Source organism: Chelonia mydas, chromosome 10 (genome assembly GCF_015237465.2).
Source record: "Chelonia mydas isolate rCheMyd1 chromosome 10, rCheMyd1.pri.v2, whole genome shotgun sequence".
Taxonomy (NCBI): Eukaryota; Metazoa; Chordata; order Testudines; family Cheloniidae; genus Chelonia; species Chelonia mydas.
The window spans coordinates 51,237,118-51,256,405 of record NC_051250.2 but is presented as its reverse complement, the minus strand read 5'-3'; the positions used below and the strand labels follow the sequence as shown (position 1 = coordinate 51,256,405).

The 19,288-nt window shown below is 46.0% G+C and overlaps 1 long non-coding RNA gene across 1 annotated transcript in view; it reads left to right on the top strand.

The window, feature by feature from the left end:
- The window catches only part of LOC119567240, a 36,265-nt gene extending 18,608 nt beyond the window's left edge, over positions 1 to 17,657 (top strand). Inside the window, exon 4 of the long non-coding RNA XR_005227165.2 lies at positions 17,607 to 17,657. This is a non-coding gene — a long non-coding RNA (uncharacterized LOC119567240). The remainder of the gene's footprint in view (positions 1 to 17,606) is intronic.
- The last annotated feature ends 1,631 nt before the right edge of the window (positions 17,658 to 19,288 follow it).

Here is a 19,288-nt window from a genome sequence, read left to right as displayed (position 1 = left end):
ACTGAAAGAAATTGTATCAAGTGGGACTTTTTTGGCAGTCAGGTTGACTCTTCTCCATAAGTGCTTTCACTTTTTGTTTCTCATGTGCTAGCACAGTGATGCAGTGTTGTGGGGAGCAAGTAAGAAGATGGAGGAAGCTTGAAGTGCATTAGGGTGGGAGACACGGATCTAAAGATGAGAGGAAGAGTTCATAGTGCCTTTCATTCAGGACAAGCATGGCTCAGTACTGCAAGGGTTAATAAAAATGTCAAATGATGTGTGGAAATGTTCCTGTAAATAGTACCAAGAAGCGTGGTGTTTGCTCCAGGAGGTGGCAATATCTGATGGCTCCACATCCAAGGAAACAAACAGTGCCCTCTCGTCTTCTAGGGAGAATCCCACTGCTCGTGTGCTCCATCACCTATCCACTATCCCCATCTCCCATTATCTGTGGCAAAGAGTGGGGAGAGAGCGATAGGGCCACATAGAGGGAGATGATGGTGGGATGCTTCAATCCCTGTGCAGCCATCTTCCCCCATCCCCTTCTGCAAAATAAAAGCTGTGCAGCAAAAGTTGGCAGAGGCCAGGGTGGATGCGAGGAGCTACCCCAGGTAGCTGCTTCCCAAACCCACAACTGCAGCCAATCCCACAGGAAATGCCTGCAGAAGTTAAAGATGCCAAGGTCAGCATTAACTCCAGTGTGTTTTCTACAACTTCCTTCAGTAGCCCTAGAATCTGGTCAGGTACTGGCACCCAATGGCACCCTGGCTATTGGGCCTGCCATAATGGCAGAGGAAGTGGTGCAAACAGCCTGGAAGGAGAGTTTTCCATTCTACTGGCTAGGATCTCTGGGATTCTTCATATCGTGCCCTGCCACATGTCCATTCTGATCCCATGGTTTGCATGCTCTGAATGTATGGTGCCCTGAGAGCCTTCAGCCCTGGAGGGAAGCATACGGGCTCTGCGTATGTACCATCAAGTGCTTTGGAGGATAAGATTAAAATTCAAAATGATCTGGACAAACTAGAGAAATGGTCTGAAGTAAATAGGATGAAACTCAATAAGGACAAATGCAAAGTATTCCACTTAGGAAGGAACAATCAGTTGCACACACAAAATGGGAAATGACTGCCGAGGAAGGAGTACTGCGGAAAGGAATCTGGGGGTCATAGAGATCACAAGCTAAATATGAGTCAACAGTGTAACACTGTTGCAAAAAATGAAAACATCATTCTGGGATGTATTAGCAGGAGTATTGTAAGACCCGAGAAGTAATTCTGCTCTACTCTGCACTGATTAGGCCTCAACTGGAGTATAGTGTCCAGTTCTGGGTGCCACGTTTCAGGAAAGATGTGGACAAATTGGAGAAAGTCCAGAGAAGAGCAACAAAAATGATTAAAGGTCTAGGAAACATGACCTATGAGGGAAGATTGAAAAAATTGGGTTTGTTTAGTCTGGAGAAGAGAAGACTGAGAGGGGACATAACAGTTTTCAAGTACATAAAAGGTTGTTACAAGGACGAGGGAGAAAATTTGTTGTTCTTAACTTCTGAGGATAGGACAAGAAGCAATGGGCTTAAATTGCAGCAAGGGCGGTTTAGGTTGGACATTAGGAAAAACTTCCTAGTTGTCAGAGTGGTTAAATGCTGGAATAAATTGCTTAGGGAGGTTGTGAAATCTCCATCATTGGGGATTTTTAAGAGCAGGTTGGACAAACACCTGTCAGGGATGGTCTAGATAATACTTAATCCTGCCTTGAGTGTCGGGGACTGGACTAGATGATCTCTTGAGGTCCCTTCCAGTTCTATGATTCTATGGTTATACTAGCTATCAAAGATGTTAAATAACCACAAGTGTTTAGTATCCCACATGCCAAGGAAGATGAATGAGTTCTTTGACTCTGAGTCATTGGCTCTCCTCCATGTTAATAAGATCAAGAATCTGCAGGCTTAGAAATGTGCTGGTGAAGTTCTGATCTGTTTCTCATTAGATTAATTGAAAATCATGTCTTTGTACAGCAGTTAGGGAAGACGTGGCTGGTTATGTTGTAGTTCTAGATCTCAAACTGTAGTCAAAGTAGCTTTTTCCAGTATAAACCCTGACATAGAAATAATTTTCGTCTTGAATGACACCAGTTTAAATAACAAACAAAGTTGAAAATGACACTCTGTGATAGTTGGGGGAGTCAGGGAAGAGTTTCCATGGTATTGCTGGATGCAAAGAGCTGGGTGGCTTTCTTGGGGGGAAGCTAGTATTTCAAAACAAAATTACAGGAGAAAGACAAATTAGACAAAAGGCTTGTGGGCTCTACAAACTAGAGGCCAAGCCAATGGCTGGGAGAATGCCTGATGCTTCAAAGCTTTCCAGCAGAGTTTCATGGCAACCAGACGTGAAGTTTTTTGGGGGGGAGGCTGTAGGGGTGAGAGTCTTTGAATGGAGCAATTATTTCAAGGAGGCCTCAGTGAGACCTGCGTAGCATCTGCTCCAATACTGAGTAGTCAGACATGCCCATTCAGCCCATGTTACAGTGCAGGAGTGTGCCTCTGGGCTTGCAGTCTGCAGCCAAACTGTCTTAGCTTCTGTTGTTGTGAAGCAGTCCCAATAACATTCTACCCAGATCCTATCTAATTAGAGATGATCAAAGTTGGCCTCTAATGCCCCACATGGATTTGCTGTTTTTTAGCTGCCAGCTCTTCTTAAAGCAAATCTCTGTTGGTGGCTTAGAGTTTGCATCTTGTACCTAAACGTTTTTTCTTTGAGCTTGAATTGAGACTTCCTTCTTTCTCTAACCAATTTCATTCTGACCTGGAGTGTTTCTCATTTTGTCACTCATCTGTACGTCATCATCTATGTGGCATTCACCTTGTGGAACCTATCTGAAATAATACAGTCCATCAGGGCTCAGAAACGCTGCTATTCCACTGGTTGCTTGGACCTATTCAAGTGTAATGTCCCGTTTGGCCATCAAAGAAATACCAGGCCCAGAAATGAGAAATTCAAAGGGGGCTTTCAGCCTAGAAATGTGTGCTCAAACTCTTTTGTTTGCTCTCCACCTTTAAGTGAACATCACCTTGCACCATGTCTTGAAAGCCTATGCAATGTTGGAATAAACTCAGTGGCCGAATAGAAGTGAACATAATGCTTCTCTGAGCATTGTGTGCCTGCTAAATGGATGAATCACTTCAGTGGAAATTCATGCCAAGGTTAAACTCTATTAAAAGAATATCTGATAAAGGAAATGAATCTTCAACCAGAATAAACGAATTGTAAGTTAAGGACTATGTTTCAAAGATACTCAGGGATTGTGGTACCAGAAATAGGCAACTTAAAATTTTTCTGCAGTATCTGGTTACATTGAGAATGTTTTGTATCCTTTAAAAAGGAAGTTAACATGAAAAGGAAATGTGGGCACATTTTAACTTGCGATATTTATATATTTTTTTTAAAATCAAGAGACTACAGAATGTGTGCTCAGAGGTTTCCCAAAACAGCACCCGTAATGGTGACTGCTTAACATCGGATGTAACCTGTTCAACTAACTTTTGTAACTAGCTACAGCACTTAAAAAAAAAATTGTTAATCAGAAACAACTTGAGATATTTTATAGTCACCTCGTTTAGGCCGGGAAGAAAATATGACTTTTAATTTAAATTTCAAGTAGATTTGAGTTCAAGATGCAAATATAGGATCTAGATCTTCATTGCCTTCCTATCCCCCAACTCTTCCCAAGTACACTCCAGAGTTTTTCTCCACAATTTTGGTTTGACCCACCTGAGTCCGGGATGATATTTCAAATGCTCCCGATGTGAGAAGGGCAGTGCGAGACAACCATTTTCCTATTCTCCATAAGGGGAAGTGAGGACCTCAGTCAAATGAGAAATCCCAAGTATGGCAGTGAAATTTATAATGCTGTGGCTTCTCTTTAGAAGCTGCCTGCCAAGTCCTATCAATACTTCTAAAAGCTAGCCAGGGGGTTGTGTGACTCTTGGCTGTTTCATTAAGAGTGAATTCCATCAAAAAATGCTGTTGTCCTTTGGGTGCCTGTTTGCTGTTTGACCCCTTTGGTGACTGTATGATTTGTCTTTTGTGGTAGCCATTTCATTTCTGCTAAAATAAACCCTGTGTTATGTATACAGCTTTCAGTGTAGGCATGCAGCCTTTAACGTTCAAAGGGGAGAGAATGCATGGGTGGAATGAACCACAGCTGCTTGCAGTCTCTTTTCCTCCACCATAGCAATTATTTCTAAGTGGGCAAGGTCTCAAGGGATGCTCTAGCTTCTACACATGCCAGTGCTGATTATAAGAAACATGTATCATTCAGAAGACTGGAGAAGCGTGAAGTTGTAGAAAACCTGGGCCTGATTCTAATGTCATTCACCCCAGTATAAATTACAAGTAACTCTGCTGAAGTCTGTGTAGTGACCGTGGTGTAAAATGGCTTGTGAGATCAGAATCGAGCCTCCCCAGTTGTCATTAAGGTATTCATAAGTGGCGTCTTATCTGATCAGTAGGGCAATGAAAGAAAAATGAGGACAAAACTCTGCTTGTAGCAAACTTCCTGGTAGATTTTGGTTTTCTCTGCCACAGGCGTAGGCAAGTATATATCAGGTGCACTGTCATACGCATTTCTGGGCACAACGTTTCTTACAACTGGCAGAGATTTTTTTTTTTAATCCTTCATTAGGTCTTTCCTTAACGTGCTGTTAGATCTGTCTAACCTCTGTGTTAGTGATCATAAAGTGTGCAATAGCACGTCTGTCTTGGGTGGGAGGAGAGGTATAGTGCAAATATAGGGCAACCTATTGTGTTTCAGATTCCAAACGGCTAGCTAAACAGCTAGTCTCTACTACACATTCTGGTGACTCCATCAGTTCATTGCAGCCAGAGAACCAAATTCTGGCAGGCATGGGATGTAAGATCCCACTAGAAAATGCGTGGCCTGAAGATCTTTACCCTGTTCTGCCTCTCGATAAGTGTATCTTCCATTAAGTGAACCCTGTAGTGGGTATTTTCGAATGGCTTCTAAAGATACAGGACCATCATCTTCATGTTTGTGCTCCCTCTGACTAGATAATGGCCCCCACCTACAGCTGGAGGAAACTGCATTTAGTTAGCATATAGATACGTACTGTCCCTATCCTTGCAAATGTGTGTCTACACACATTTAGTATATCGCGCTCCCTACACATGCTGGAATTTGAACCTCAGAGGATTTTTTGCTGTATTGCAGCAACTCTCCTGTGACCTTAGATGCCACTTTCCTGGGACTGAAACGTAGTTCCTCAGCAGTGACTAGCAAACTCATCATAAAGCAGTGCTATATGGTAATGGTGCAGCCAGCTGCACTGTGCAGGATGGTTGCTTTGGCATCCCAGCAGAAATATTTACTATAAAACTGAGACAATTAGAGCTTAATCCTTTTAATAATATAAGGGAGAGGTGGGGGGAAGAGGGTAACTTGGTTTAATTCCCTTCCAAATGCCCTCTGATGGTAGCTCACGGTGGCGTTATTGTGTGAGAAATTACTAAGATTGGGGTAGGAGGTAGGGTGAACAGTCTGTCTTGTAAGCACTTCCCCACCTAGATCCTGTGAGGGAAAATTGACTACGGGTGGCCTAAATCCTGTGCTAAGATACATACATCCTAAGATTACATGGATCAGCTAAAAATGTGGGGCCTGCCATCTATTTGTGTGGTCTGGGCTGCTCCTACTGGCCTGCAGCCCTCTTGGGAGCAGACTCTGCTGTTGGAGGTTGCCTGCCTGGTTCACCCTGAGCCCACCTTGTCTCCTCTGCCCCACCCTATTTCCACTGCATTATAACACCTGGTTGCCAGTACCTCTTAGCTGTCCCACTCCTGGCTTGCCGCAGTGCTGTCCGCCTCAGCCTCCACTTTCCTCTGCTTCCTACTGGCCTGTCCACTTCCACCCTCCATCGCCTTCTAATCTGTCTGTCTCTATGCCCATCCCATTGGTCTAGATCCCACAGCACACACTTCTGGCTTCACCTGGCCCTTCCCTATGGTCCCATAGCATTCTCCATCCAACCCCTCCTCATATGCCACCTGTCTCTCCAGCCTTACTCCCCAAGACACATTCTCCACTTGACTCTCCTCAGCTCATACTTGCTGCCCCAGGACTCCCCACCATTTCCAGGCTGTTTGTGCAGACCCCAGACCCCTTTCCTGGCTTTTGCTTTACCTCTCCTCAGCTAGCCTCCTCTACCAACTACCTCCCTCATTCCAAAGTGAAACGAGATGGAAATTTAGTGAAGAGTGGAGAGCTCCTGGGGATAGAAGCAGCCACTGCCAAACCAGGTGTTAAATCAGGGTGGGGGGGGTCTCCATTCCAGTCTTCCAATACAGAAGTTGCCAAATAAAATTCCTGTTAGAACTACAATAGCTCCTAAGGGCCCCAGTAGGAATTGGGGCCTTATTGTTCTAGGTGCTATACAAACACATAGTGAGAGACTGGTCTGCCCTGAAGACCTTAGTCGAAATAGACAAGACAGACAAAGGGTGGGAGGGGGAATGGAGGCTGCGACATGACCTGCCCAGTCACACAGCATGTCCGTGGTAGTGCCAGGAAGAGAAGCTAGGTCTGCTGACTCCCAGTCCGGTGCCTGATCTGCTAGACCAGATTTAATGTTAGACGTTAGCCTCAGTGCAGTGTTTTATTCATTTTAATTGTCTTCAGTGTCTCTTTCCTTAATCAGGACAGCTGCTTAATTAGGATGAGAAGCCTAGGGTGTCCCAACTGCAGTCATGCAAGTAAACTGACATAATTAAGACGTTCACCATTTGCGCATGAAATTTGTGGAAATAAGCAATGAACTGTTGTTGTAGGCTGACATCACAATGAGCTTAAAGGCAAAGCTGCTCCGTACACAGAGAACTTAGCTCTCTTGTTTTCTTAGTGAGGAATAGAACAGTAGAAAACTGTCAGCTTTATAATTAAGTCTTATTTTTGTAGGTTTAAAAAAATTCTCTGAAAGGGCGTAGTGTGTTTAACACAATTTCAACACTTCTCAGGACAAAAAAATCAATCTGTCGTGTTGCTTGTATGCTAAGCTTGCAATAGACACCATTGAAAATATTTGAGTTATTCATTCTCTGCATAATTAGATTTATAGTGGAAATTGCATCTGACCCTTCTAAACAGCTTCAGGAACAAGCCACACTCCGTGTGAAGGCACTCACAGAGACAGTGGAAGCTACAGCAGTGCTGTTTAATTTCTCTCTGTAACTTACTCAACCTCTGTGGATTCAATACCCTGGACTTTTGCCCAGCCCTGAGAATTAAATTTGAAGTCTTACAAGGAGAGCTCTGGAAAATGTTTTCAGCATTCACAGACTCCTTTCTTACCTACCCATATTAGACCAAAGAAACCCAAGCAAGAAGCATAACTCAAGCATGCTAAAGACTCCAGTGTGTAAGAAATACTGGATCTGTGCAACTCAGTCATGGTGCAAAAGGAAAATGGTAGTTCCCTAGAATCTAGATTTTAATTACTAGAAAGAAGTTTCTGTGAGCAAATTGAGAGGCTAACTCCAGTAATTTGGGAATGATAGGACTCACTCCATAGGTAAAGTTACAACTGAGTTTCCTTTGGAGCCTAAATTTAGGACTTCCTCTAAAATCCACTGGTGATGTATCCTCCTCAAAGGTGGCATTTCAGATCTGGGGCTGAAGGAGAATTTTTCAGTAAACTTAAAGAGAATTGAACAAGCTACCCTTGATTTTCCCTCCCAAAGGGAGAATTGTTCACCTAAGTTAAATAAAAGGAGGACTTGTGGCACCTTAGAGACTAACCAATTTATTTGAGCATAAGCTTTCGTGAGTTACAGCTCACTTCATCGGATGCATTCATGAAGAGGGCTGTAGCTCACGAAAGCTTATGCTCAAATAAATTGGTTAGTCTCTAAGGTGCCACAAGTACTCCTTTTCTTTTTGCGAATACAGACTAACACGGCTGCTACTCTGAAACCTAAGTTAAATAGTTTTCCAACTGTATTCACCTGTTTGTAGCAAAGAGCAGAAAGTGCAGGGGAGAGAGACAACTTGATTTCCCGAACTCCTCTACTTGGGCTCTAGAGTACAGCACCTATTTTTGATTGACTGGAGACCTCAATTTTCAAGTCTCCAGCCCTTTTCTTTATTCTTTGAGCCCTGTCTCCACAACCTGACTGCTGGGGACAGGGCTCATCAAAGGCAAGAAAATAATTTCTCCATCACAAAGCTTGGGTCTGGGGGTCGTCTCTGGGCCCGCTCTGGTGACTCTGCTCTTCTGTAGACAGGAAGGGTAGATTTCCTTTTCCCCCACTCCCGTCATCTCCACCAAGCCTATTGGTCATGCATTGCCCTCCTCCTCATACTTTAGGGCCCCTGGCTTGCAGCAGCAGGACTTTGCTTTAATGAACCAAGGGAGATATGCCAGGTGGAGAAGGCAAGGAAGCATCAGCATTCACTGGGGCGCCTCTGATCCAGGCAGCCTGTATGTCTGCAGCTCGATGCCCACCCCTGTGTTCTCACCCTCCCTCCCCCAGCCTCTTTCTGCTATTTCCCTTCACAGAGCTGCCCTGCCCATACCCTCCGAACAGGACGTGATTGTTTGGGGGGCACGCACGAGCTGCTCAGGGGCACAGGAGGACACGGTGCGGGGTGGAACCCTAGCATTTCTCTCATTGCTGCACCAGCAAGCCACCTGTCAGAGGGGAATTCCACCGGTGTGAATTGCAAGAGGTTCAGCTCTAGCAGAAGGCAGGGAGGGACTGGTTTCCCCCCAGTCATCTCCTGTAGCTTTGCACTGCTTAAGCTGCCCGCACAACAAAAGCACAACAAAAAATGGTACTGGGCCTACAAAGTCCAGGACCAATCCTGCATAGTCTTGAGAGTCATCTGCTGTCATTTTATCTATTAACTTTTCAGGTGTATGCAAATATTTCTATAGAGCACTCTCGGAACAGGGATATTCAGCATCTCACAAAATTGGACCCCGTAGTTCTGTATGGCATCCAGTTGTCCAAGTACCATTAGAAACAGAGCTAGTATGCCTCCATATGCATACCTCATATATAGAGCCCTGCAAATCTGCAGATATCTGTTTTATATCCACAGACCATGTTTGCAGATTGTGGATGGACATGGATACAAATTTTGTATCTGCACAGGGCTCCTATGCTATATCTTAATTCAGGCTGTTGGAGTTCTGACACTAAAAGGTCGTGTGATGCCAAAGCCTTATGCTGTAGTACTGGAGTCCTGTCTTTGTGGAGCAGATTATTAAACTGCTGTTCTTTCAGTACTCCGCTGGTAAAATAGAGAAAAAGGTAGGCTGGCATTTTTAGGGGGGGAAATTATGATAATTTGTACGCCTTTCTTCAGAAATATACCATTAACATTTCATTACCTGGGTTCTTCATTACCTGGGTTTCCAATGTCTGAATTTGTTACTCTAACATTTTTTAAAGGTTTTATATACACTCACATTACTGATATGGGCCTGCAACCTTAACAAAGGGGGTGGGAGTGGGGGGAGTTCACTCTGGTTTCATCAAATTGTTCATAAAACATCATATACAAAGGAAAAATACTATATGCAGGTGCTGAAACTTTGTTTAACCTACGTTTGCAGGAGAATATCTGTTGTGTAATTACATAGCTGCAAGAGAGAGATTTTCTTCTGCAGAGGTTGTGGGGACGGGGGTTAAACTTTTTTCTTTGTTTGCCCAGACCCAAGGCAAAACTCTGCTCCAATCTGTGCTGTGGGCAAAGAAAAAGAACTTTGCCCTCTGTTTCCATGGTAGTTCCATTATACAAACCTATACAGTGCAGGGCTTTTTGGGCTCGCACGCTAGCTTAATACCAAGCTTGATGCATCTGTTTAAACAAACTAATGTGCATAAGGGAGGGGTTCCTCCCTAAGAGTGCTTCTAGACAGATTAACATGGGCACACCTAGAGCTATTATGGATAATAGTTGTTTTTTGTAGTTAAAAAGCATACAATTATTACAATTGTGCTCTGGACTAGAGTATTCGTTTACCCTCCCCAGGTAATTTATGGACCTGTCTGTGGCCTGCAAAATATACTCTGTCATGGGGCCATTGCAGCAACCCAGCAAGGTACCTTTGGCCATGTTATATAACATGTCTGGGTCTGACCTAATTACATTATAACCAGGCTTACCTCTCTGGGCATCTCAGAATTGTTGCTCAAGTCTCATCCAGCAAGTTTATAACAACTCACTTGTATAATTGATTTTATTGTATAGCCAAGCCCTGCAGCATGGTTCTCAGAAGTCCACTCTGGTCAGGGAAACCATATGAAATCTATGATAGCAACAAACCCGTTCAGTCTGAGCTAGCCTGGCCATACCTAATATCCTATAACAGCACCGCGCAATGCTAATACATTCACCATGATCTCCCAGGGAACAAAGAATTTAAATAATGTGTTTTCTAAGTATAGGGCAAGTTTCACAATCTCTCTGCCTCAGTTCTCCTAGCTGTACGCTGGGGATAATTCTGTGTCCTGTCGACTTAAATTGGAAAGTTTTGTAGCCACGACAGTCTTGCCCAATGGAGCCCTGAGCTGCACTGAGACGTTTAGGCACCTTTCTCTCCAGATATTTGATGGCTCCCATCACCCTGGCATTTGAGCACCTCAAATATCTTAATGAATTGATCCTCTTAGTAGCCTCCATTATGCGCTAAGATTGTTCGGTCTTTGCAGCTGCGAGGGACAGGGAGAGTTTGTGTGCGCGCGCAAGAAGACGAGCTCTGTGTAAGCGCGAAAGCACCTCTCTCTCACCAACAGAAGTTGGGCCAATAAAAGATATTACCTCACCCACCTTGTCTCACTGTTGATGCTGGGAGTGAGCTGTGGTGGCAGCATTGCATTTCTTTTCTCATTTATATCTGTAATCAGGTGTGTCTGACACCTCTCTTTCCCCCTGCTTTTTGTGACCTGTGCTGCCTATGTTTCCCTATGGTACCTCACACTCCCGGTCGCTTTTTAATCAGGGCTTGGTTTAGTCAAGTGTGTTTTCCCTAATCAAAAAAAGAAAGTCGAGAGAGAGGTGGTGCTAACTTGCTTTGTCCCACCAGAGGGTGCTGTTCTGTACAGTAATCCATATGTGTGCTCTGTAGATGAGACCGAAATTTACATTAGAGAGAAAACCAGCAGGATCCTGATAACCAGATGTGAGAATGCTAAGCCTGGCTCACCGCTGGATGTTTAGCTGAGGCTGGCACCTCACTTCCATTCCACTGTTTTTGTCTCTTTAAAGTAGTTAAGTATATGTATAGCCTTTTGGAGAGAAGCTGGGTTGGCAGCCCTGGAAGATCTTCTATATTTTCATTAGCAAAAAAGGTGACAGTGCAGACTTCCCCCATGCTACCCCACCAATGCAGCTAACCCTTCTCTGGAGTCAGTTCCTTTGTGGTTGAGCAGATAGTTCAGTCTTCCTGCTCCTTCACTCCTGATGTTTTGTTATCTGGGTGGCTGTTCATTAGGAAACAGAGAGATGCCAATTCATTTCAATTATCCCCTGAATGGATATCAAATGGTCAATGCCATCCTGGGGTGGATTGGAACCAGTGACCTAGGAGAGGAATATGGGATGGTCCATTACAAGGCCCTAACCCCCTGAGCCACCCAGACCCCACATAAGTTGGTGATCAGTAAATTATTGCTCTAGGTTTTTCTATGTGGCAACAGCAGCTTTCAAAATGTTTAAAGACTCTCCCCAAACTGGTCTGTATTGCTTCGAAATCTCCTAACAGAGCTCCTTGTATGCTTGTATTTCTCCTGAGGAAGCCCAGCCCTGCTCTGGGAAGCCTTCCCTGCAGGGCCTCCTGGTACAGAGTGAATTTGAGGTTACCATAAAATTGTCCTCTAAACAAATGTAATAATTTACATTTGTAACTTGATGTAACTTGTCAGGAGAAAAGTGTGGAGAAACAATTAGTCCTACAGTGCATGGCTCTGGGACGCCACACAGAATGCTGCAGTTGTGATCCAGCTGAGCTGAAAGCTGATGCCCGCCCTGCACTCTGATGTTTAAATACAACAGCGGGTGCCAGGCCTGTTATCAAGATGAAGTGTGTGGCCCTTATTAGTAAGCATGCTGGGAGCCAATTGGTGAGAGAATGTAGGGAGTTGGGAAAGGGAGCAGAGTCTGAATGCAGCTCCTCCCTTCTCAGATTTCACAGCTGTTCTCCTCTGCTCTGTTAACAATGCAAGGGTGACGACATGGGATGGGTTTTTATGAAACCATCTTACCCCACATGCCATCCCCAGTGCACAGCCTGAGCAGCTAAACAGTGTCCTTGGGATTGCTGTGGGGGATACTTCCCCACCCCCCACAGGCTGCCTTGGGGTTGGAGTCATTTCTGCGTTAGTTGCACGCCACGCATGTACATCTGGCTGGTAGATTGCATTGTAACAGATACCCCAGCCTACTTCCAGTACAAACTCCCAATGCACCGTGGCATCCCAGGAGCTGCTGTGGAGATGCATGACCACTGTATGGATGCCCCAGATCTTCCCCACTCCTTATGCAATAAAACCTCCCTTGGTTTCACTTCAAGCAAGGTGCTCTTCAACTGAGGAGACAGAGTAGGATTTGTCCTATATGCAGAGCTTCTCACATGCTATTCCTTCATGGCATTCCCCGATGCAAATATATTATGTTGTAACAGGGCAACAGTGTCTACTTGAGATATTCCACACTGTTAACAGGTGTTGATCTTGCTGAGGAAGGGTTAAGTGTATTCTGTTGACGCACTGAGGCTAGATGGTTCATTAGTCATGTATAAAGGAGATGGGAGTGGCTCTCCAGAAGTAGATGATCTAGGGTGTGGGCTGAGTAGTCCTAAAGGAGGAGACCTAGGAGCAACAGAGCCTGGGAGAACATCTGAGCTAACTTTTGTTCTCTTCTTATTGTTTTCCTTTGTTACTAAAGCCAAATTCCTGGGAGGAGGGTAAGTTTGGACTTTGCACAGTGTGCAGACTTATGTTTACAGAGCAGGTTGGGGAAAGTGGTTGCTCACACATATTACAAACTGTAGGTATCCATTGTGTGCTGCACGTGAAACACGTGTTCTTTCCCTTCTGCAATAAAGAGACCTACATTTGGATCTGTGCTCATCTAATGCTTCTCTCCAATAAGGAAATCAGGTAATTAAAATATGAGACAACTTACCAAATGTCATACATCAGATAAAACAAAGCTGAGTGTGTGTGAGAGAGAGAGAAACCAACCTCAGCAGGGACACCATGCCAAGCCAATGAATGGGTCTGATTTGGATTCTGAGCGACTGCGTGCTCTTGGCAGATTAGTCAGGTGGGAGTCCCCATTCTGACTATCTAAATATCGCAGCTGAACTATACTTAGTCATCTTAATGTTTCACTTCACTGTAATTTTATCAAAAGTGTTACCCTCAGTTTGATTCTTCAAGGTACAGTTCTTGCAACAGAACAGCACTGAAACGAGAGCTTCATCTAAATTAAGCCCAGGTCCAAATACCATCCCTCATTCCCTCGGAATTCCAGTTGGCAATGGAGATGTTCTTCTGGAGCCATATTTTGCAGCTTCCTTACCTCTCTCATGACCCAATCAAAAACTTGAAATCCAAAACACCTTCCAAACATTGAGGGTTCAAGGGCTGTATCTGAACTTTGCAGCTCAATGTCCTCTCCTGTTATAATACAGGAATTTATAATACTAGGTGCATTGGGAAGTTTCAGAATATTGGAGAGAAATGCATCCACGTGGGTTACATTCCCGATGGGCCTAATCCAAAACCAATTTAAATCACTGGAAACACTGCTATTGACTTCAGTTGGGCATTGGATCGGTCCCTATAAGCGTACAGTATAGAATTAATATATAGGGGGATTAATTTAGCTCTGTGGCCAAATTTCAACTTGGGTAATTTATATTGTCCCTACAAAAACTCCTCCACAATTTCAGCTAGATACAGTATTATTCTTTACTTCCCTGTTTCCTCTGATTGTTATGCAATGTTATAGAATGCCTATTAGTATATCAGTTTCCACGGTGCTTTGGGATGATGGTGACGATGCAGATAAATGAGTGTGTTGTACAGACAGCATGTGGTGATCATTACGCACAGAGTATGTTGCTAGATCTATCTCTTAAATTTATTCTTTATCAACTGATATAACTTGAGCTATGCTCAGGCCCTTCCAGTTTTGCACTGTATGATGCAGTACCTTCTTGCTTAGTGTGTCTCAGCTTATCTTTGAAATGTAACAGAGAGGAAGAACTATTTCAGAGTCAGCACTAAGTGCCTTTCTAAACTGGGTCTCAGCTCCTTACCCAGGATTTATTTTGGGAGGGCCTTGAAGCTCGATAGGATTTGATTTCTTCAGCTACAGGATTTTGCCAGTATGAGTGGCCAGAGGCCTCCAACGAAATATGAACCATAGTCCTAAAACCCTGTAACTAGAGATGGACCTGAGCAAAAACCCTGGATCGCAAATGTTGGGAAACTTAGGCCCTGTCCACACTGGCAAGTTTCTGTGCAGTAAAGCAGCTTTCTGTACTGTAACTCCTGAGATGAACACACTGCCAAGCCACTTAGTGGGCAGAAACTATGCAGATGCAGTGCTGTAAAAAAAAAAAAAAAAACACCTGACGAGAGGCATACAGCTTTCTGTGTTGGGGCTACAGTGCCACTGTGCCAGTGTAGACACCGTGGCAATTACAGCGCTACGGTTGGCCTCCGGGAGGTGTCCCACAATGCCTGTTCTCGCCTCTCTGGTCATCGGTTTGAACTCTACTGCCCTGCCCTCATGTGACCAACCGTCAGCCCCACCCTGTACATGCCTTTGCAAATTTGAAAGTCCCCTTCCGAAAGTCCCCTCGGTGATGCATGCAGTGGTCTTAGCACATCTTTCCAGGTGGCCAGGCCTGCTCCATGCACCAGGCAATTCCCCACTTGGAGCAATGCGGAGCTGCTGGACCTCGTCAGCATTTAGGGAGAGGAGGCTGTCCTGTCCTAGCGGCGCTCCATCTGTAGAAATTATGATACCTACTGACAGATTTCATGATGAATGACAGAAAGGGGCCATGACCAGGACACACTGCAGTGCAGGGTCAAAGTGAAGGAGCTGCAGAACGCCTACCACAAGGGCAGGAGTCAAACCGTTGCTCCAGTGCAGCTCCCACAAGCTGCCGGTTCTGCAAAGAGCTGGACGTGATACTCGGTGGCGACCCCACCTCCCCTGCGAAGTCCCCTGTGGATATTTCATTGGTTTCGTTGCCAGTTGAGAGTGCACCAAGCCAGGAGGAGGAAATCTTCAACAGGGATGGGGAGCGGACCCAGAGGCAGAGGATGACTCAGAGCCCAGAGATGCATGCAGCCAGGAGCTCTTTTCTACCCTAGAGGAGCCTAGCCAGTGTGACATTCCCCTCTGGTGTTGTCTGGACCAGTGATCTGCTAGGCCACTCCAATCCTTGACTCTGGGAGCCAGCCTTACCCTGCTCTGCTGTGAGAACCCCCACTCCTGGGCTGTTCACACATAGCCTCTGGCATGCAAGCTGCTCCCAGCTACTTTCAAGCGAATGACTCTAGCCAATATCTCTGGTCCCAGAAACAACCCTGGGAACCTCCATCCTGCAGTGTCCAGTTATGCCCACTGGACGCTACAAGCTTGTATAAATTTCTCAGTTTAACGAAGAAATTGATATGTACCAGGCTTGTTCTCCCAAGGGAAGTCTCTGACACTGCAAACCAAATGCACTGCTTCAGGTAGAATAAACAAACAGATTTATTAACTATAAAGGTACATTTAAGTGATTATAAGTCAAAGCATAACAAGTCAGATTTGGTCAAATGAAATAAAAGCAAAATGCATTCTAAGCTGATCTTAACACTTTCAATGTCCTTACAAAAAGAGCTGACCCTAGCTACTCTGGGGCCCTATGGCCTCCGTGGGGGGGGCAGGGCTGGCTTGTGGAACAGGGGGAACCACCCCACAGCACTCACTGGCGGCACAGCTGGGGCTGGGCCACTGCACTTCCCGCCACCAGTGAATGCAGACCCAGCCCTGCTCCACTTCTCAGGAGAGTGGGGGCAGGGCAGGGCTGGGGCAGAGCAGGGCCAGGAAGAGGCAGGGAAGGGGCTGGGTGGGGGCAGAGCAGAAAGGGGCAGAGCAGAGGCGGGGGCTTTGGGGAAGGGGTGGAGCAGGGGTGGGAAGAGGTGGGGTTGGGGCAGAGCAGGGGCGGGAAGAGGCGGAGCAGGGGTTGGAACAGCACGCAGCTGCGCAGGGCACCAGGAAATTTGGTGCCCCAAATTTCCTGGTGCCCTATGCAGCTGCGTACTTTGCATATGGATAAGGACAGCCCTGCGTACAAACTTAGATGATTCTCACCACAGGCTGGCTGCTCTTCAGGCAGGCTCTCCCCTTTGATCAGCGCTTCAGTCGCTTGGTGGTGGTGGTGTCTGCAGATGTAGAAGGAAGAGAGAGAGCATGGCAAAATGTCTCTCCCTTTTATCATGTCCTTTCTTTCCTCTTTACTTTATCTCCAGAGTCAGGTGAGCATCACCTCATCCCAGGTTCAAACTAACCAAAGGAAGGGGGTGACTGCCTCAAGAGTCTAACAAATTCTTTTGTTGCTGCATGAGCCAGTGTCCATTGTTCCTGTGAGGCTGGGCTGCATTTGTCCCATTCGTGCCCTGATGACGTATAAACTGCCTCTCTGTTCTCTCTGTAATGTCACTATAACAACCATGCTCAGTGCATCATGACCCTTCCGAAGACACCCAACATGACAAACTTTGCATTGGATACCACACAATCATTTTATAAAGATGAACATGGGGGTGTAGGGTGTTCCTCAAGGTACAGAGCGTCACCAGTCACAGCAGTTGGATCTTGGTGAAGCGCAAAGAGGAGAGGAGGCCCCTAGTAAGTGGATCTGATTTTAGGAATTGCTGAAGTGAGGAGCTAGGGGAAGGAGGGTTGCAGAAAACAGGCTTGTCTCCCCCCGCATGCCTAGTGTGAGCGGCAGAACAGGCTGTTGATAGACTCCCTCACTTCACGGGAATCTCCCTCAGAGATCTCCAGGAAACTCTTGTGGAGATACTGTGCAATCCGCTGCCGCAGGTTCCTCGGCAGAGCTGCTTTGTTTCTTGCCCCATTAATGTTAACTTTCCCATGCCACTGTGCTGTCACGTGGGGGGGGACCATTGCTGCACATAGGCGAGCCGCATAGGGGCCAGGGTGGAAGCCGCAGGCTTGGAGAAGACCCTCCCTTGATTCCCTGCTCATCCTCAGCAGCGAGATATCTTCCACAATGATCACCGCCTGTGGAAAGTGTGGGGACAGGAATGATTATCAGACCCCCTTTCCCCCTCCAGTGCTGGCTCTCCCCAGGAGCCACGTGCCCAGTGTACAGCAGTGTCCATGAAGAGTGATTTACCCTGCCCCTGTGGCTACTCACCATTTTGGGGGTCTTGTGGCTCATGTGTGATTGCCTGGGTCAGCCAGTTAGTGACAGGTGTGTGAGTACTTGCTGTGTTTTAAAGCACTTAATCAGTGTTGACTGTGTTGCAAACAATACTGCTTCTGTAAAATGTTGCATTTAAACTTCACAGAGATGTCCTTGGGAGCCCAGCCTCCCTCTTTGTTATCGTCGGCAGAACGGCTGTGCAGAATTAGAAAGTGGCCAAGAAGAACTAAGGAGGACTTTCTCCGTGAGGTTATGATGCACTCCGCCGCCGAGAAACAGGAATTGAAGGAGTGGCGGGACAGCGAGAAGAGGGACCGAAAGGAGAATGCGGCACACCAGAAAGACGTCATGGAGCAGCTCTTAAACATTATGGCACGCCAAGTGGAAATGCTCCAGGTGATACTAATTCTTCAAACTAAGCAGCTCCGCACCCACCCTCCCCTGCAGCCGCTGTCACAAAACTCTTTCCCATGTGCCCCACACACACACCGCCAACACACTCTTATCAACCTCCTGGCTCCACTCTCTACCCGCAGCATTCCACTCCTCCCTCCTCACAGTCCAGCAGTGTGGACTCCCACTACCCACTGCACTCAACACCCATCCCTCTGCAGTTTGGCCCTGCTGAAGTACAGCACCTGCTGCACTGAACTCCAAAGGAGAAGTTGGGGATGATCCCTGGACATACACAAATCTGTAGCCATTCCGGGACCCCTCTTCCTCTTGAGACCCTCCCATCCCCCTCCCTGCTGATGAATTTTTTCCTTTGACTCTCTCCTCCAGTTGTTGCTTTTTAATAAAAGAATTGTGTTGGTCTGAAAGCAATCTTTATTCTATTAAGTGAAATCAAAAAGAGCGCTGCAAAGCAACATACAATTATGTTAAGCCCCTTTCTTGCATCATGTGCACCAATCACCTCCTAGCATTACAAGCACTGCAATCCCGAGCATAGCAACAAATATTAGTGGCTTTCAGCTTCAAATTGCTGACTCAAGGCATCCTTGATCTTTATGGCCTCACGCTGTGCCCCTCTAATAACTCTGGTCTCAGGCTGTTCAAACTCAGCCTCCAGGCGCTGAGCCTCTGCAGTCCAGCCCTGAGTGAAGTGTTCATCCTTCCCTTCACAAATATTATGGAGCGTACAGCACGCGGCTATAAGCATAGGAATATTGTCTTTGGCCATGTCCAGCTTCCCATACAGGCATCACCAGTGGGCTTTTAAACGGCCAAATGCACACTCAACAGTCATTCTGCACTTGCTCAACCTGTTGTTGAACTGCTCCTTGCTGCTATCAAGTTGCCCCATGTATGGCTTCATAAGCCACAGCATTAAGGGGTAGGCAGGGTCTTCCAGAATCACAATGGGCATTTTGACCTTCCCTACGGTGACTTTCTGGTCCAGGAAGAAAGTCCCTGGTTGCAGCTTCTTGAACAGGCCAGTGTTCTGAAAGATGCGTGCATCATGCACCTTTCCAGACCAGCCTGCGTTAATGTTTGTGAAACGCCCACGATGATCCACAAGTGCCTGGAGAACCATTGAGAAATACCCCTTGCAATTAATGTACTTCGTGTCTAGGTGATCTGGTGCCAGAATTGGAATGTGCATGCCATATGTTGCCCCTCTGCAGTTAGGGAAGCCCATTTGTGCAAAGCCATCCACAATGTCACACACGTTGCCCAGAGTCATGGTCTTCTGGAGCAGGATACAATTAATGGCCCTCAACACTTGCATCAACACGACTCCAGCTGTCGACTTTCCCACTCCGAATTGGTTAGCGACTGATCGGTAGCAGTCTGGAGTAGCCAGCTTCCACAGTGCAATCGTCA